Source organism: Bidens hawaiensis, unplaced genomic scaffold (genome assembly GCF_021521415.1).
Source record: "Bidens hawaiensis isolate Kalapana, Puna unplaced genomic scaffold, B.hawaiensis_p1.1 tig00030951_1, whole genome shotgun sequence".
NCBI classification, from domain to species: domain Eukaryota; kingdom Viridiplantae; phylum Streptophyta; class Magnoliopsida; order Asterales; family Asteraceae; genus Bidens; species Bidens hawaiensis.
Window position 1 is genome coordinate 158,331 of NW_027495187.1, and position 3,005 is coordinate 161,335.

The 3,005-nt window shown below is 35.3% G+C and overlaps 1 pseudogene; it reads left to right on the forward strand.

The window, feature by feature from the left end:
- Positions 1–1,003: 1,003 nt before the first annotated feature.
- Positions 1,004–2,456, forward strand: LOC143581444 (AP2/ERF and B3 domain-containing transcription factor RAV1 pseudogene; annotated as a pseudogene).
- The last annotated feature ends 549 nt before the right edge of the window (positions 2,457–3,005 follow it).

The following is a 3,005-nucleotide window of genomic DNA, read 5'->3' on the forward strand; positions in this document are numbered from 1 at the left end:
ATATTATGCACGATACACACAATATATAGTCATGCTATATCTACAATACCACTATTTGATTTCACTAGGACAACCATTTTTTATAAACAAAGTCAATATTTTTTATTTAAACAACTGTTCTGAACAATAATTACAATTTTTGATATTTTTGGTTAAAACGATCGAGTGCATGTTTTGTAGAATCTATTTGATAGCATGAAATCATATGTGATGATAATTTGATATAGGTATAGCATAACCCTTAGTATTATCATCACGACAATTCATTTTTTAACGGTACTTTAGATCACTGACAAACCACTAAACCACCCGAGTCCCAAGCATCTTTATTCTTCAAGTTGAAACCATGGGGTGCTAAGCTGACACATTGTTGAAAGAAAGCTCGTACACCAGTCTACCAAATCAGTCTCGACCCATAGACCACCACTAAGAGCATCCACAACATGCATCATTTCTTGAGGTCCGGATGAGGTGGCACTGCAACAAACATCACAAACTTGTGGAACCAAGTTTGCACTGAGAAGTTTGTTGCTGCAAATTTGCAAAAAAACGTATGATGTGGCCCACATACACATATGCATATATATTATATATATATATATATATATATATATACGTTTAATATTATTTAATGAGGCTTGTGAAGGTCTGTTGTTTTGAAAGAAAGTTAGGTTTTTTAAGAAAGTTTAAAATATAATAAGACTATGATATGACACTTTGTATTAGTTTGTTGTTGTAGATGATCTAGCAAAAACCCAACATGACAATTTATTATTATTATTATTATTATTATTATTATTATCATTATCATTATCATTATCATTATCATTTGAAAATGGTTGTATAACTATATTTGTATGATTATTATATGCACCATACACAATAGGATTGTAAATGTTCCTATATATACTTGATATTTCTCCTGTAACCACTTCATAGGTATCACATTTTCTTCTCTCTAATTCTTTCTCTTATTTCTCTCTCTAACTAATAATAATTCTTCTCTCTAATTCTTTCTCTTATTTCTCTCTCTAACTAATAATAATAATAATAACAATGGATGGTAGCTACGCAGAAGACCAAAGCACAACCACTGAAACAACCTCAACCGTGGCTGCTCCGGCAACTACTCCGCCTTTGATCGGCAGCGGCGGCAGCGTGGTTCTCGACCTAGAAGTCGGTTTAGAAGCCGAGTCACGAAAGCTTCCTTCGTCACGTTTCAAAGGTGTAGTCCCGCAGCCGAACGGCCGCTGTGGCGCTCAGATTTACGAGAAGCACCAGCGCGTGTGGCTCTGGACGTTTAACGATGAACACGAGGCCGCGAAAGCGTACGACACGGCCGTCCAACGCTTCCGCGGCCGTGACGCTGTTACCAATTTCAAACCGCTTCCTGCCGACACGGAGGAAGCGAGGTTGGAAGCGAGTTTTTTAAACTCGCATTCCAAAGCCGAGATTGCAGTTATGTTGAGAAAACATACCTACAATGACGAGCTTGAGCAAAGTAAAAAAGCCTGTAAAATTTTACAGGCTACTGGTAGTACTGTCAGGTCTGGCCGTCAGTCAGTCAACGCTAGAGAGCAACTGTTTGAAAAGACAGTTACTCCCAGTGACGTTGGAAAACTAAACAGACTTGTCATACCAAAGCAGCACGCCGAGAAGCACTTCCCGTTACAGAACGGGAACACTTCGAAAGGCGTGCCGCTGCATTTTGAAGATATTGGTATGAAAGTATGGAGATTTCGTTACTCGTATTGGAATAGTAGTCAAAGCTATGTGTTGACCAAAGGTTGGAGCCGGTTTGTGAAGGAAAAGAGTTTAAAAGCAGGTGACATTGTGAGTTTTCAAAGATCTACTGGTCCGGATAAGCAGCTTTACATTGATTGGAAGTCGAAAACCGGATCGGATAACCTAAGTCAAAAACCGATCCAACCGGTTCGACCAGTGCAACCAGTACAAATGTTTAGGTTGTTTGGAGTCAACATATTTAGTGGTACTACTAATGATAATAATATTAGTTGCAATGGAAAGAGAAATAATATGGAGATGGTGTTGTTGGGAATGGAGAATTGTAAGAAGCAAAAAGTTATTGACCCTTTGTGACAATATTGTTAACCTAAAGGGGGTAGTTTGATAATATTTTGGTCTTCTAGAGATGGTGAGGAATGAAGCTGGAAAGTGGTGGGAATGGAATAGAAGAAGATGCAAGTTGCTAAAGTTTGTTTATTGATTTTTAGATATTCAAAGATAATTGAGCTAAAGAAAGCTCAATGTAGGGAACAAGTTGAATAGTAGTAGTAGTAAAAAACTCAACAAAGAAAGAAACTTTTTGTTTGATTTCTTTATTTCATCATATTAATTAGGTTGTTGATTAATCTTTGATATTCAAATATGTTATAGCTAAGAACAAATTGTATTTATCATGACTTTTAATTACATGAAGTTGCCTTTGATTTTAATCTTTGGTTTGTTCAAGAAATAATAGTTCTCTTTATCTAGATCTAATTAATTTGTTTGTTCATCATGTATTTTAAGGATAGCTAGATCTTCCTTAATTCAGTTAGTTTCTCTAGTTGACCTCAAGATCTTCATAAGTATTATGTCTTTCATTCTGTGTTTCTCCAAAAAAAGTGAAACTATGAATATATATATATTTTTTTTTCAAAAGGGTATGTTTTAATAATTTAATTTAATTTTGAAACTCAAAAAATCTGATATTTTTTTTCTTAAAAAGGGTTTGTGTGTTATCATATACATGTGATACAATGAATACTTTTTATATATTCAAGAACCTTTCCAGGTTTGGTTAAAAATATTTCATTGTACCTTCTTGTTTCAGGTAAGCATAACAACTGTGTAAATATCTGCTTATGTTTCTTGACAAGTCCCACACACTACCACACACACAGTGTTTGTACATCACAGTACATGTATTGGTATGCCATGGACCATGCCATCACTCAACAAATAATAGATGGAGCAAAATTTTCACCTTTCCTGCTATGATA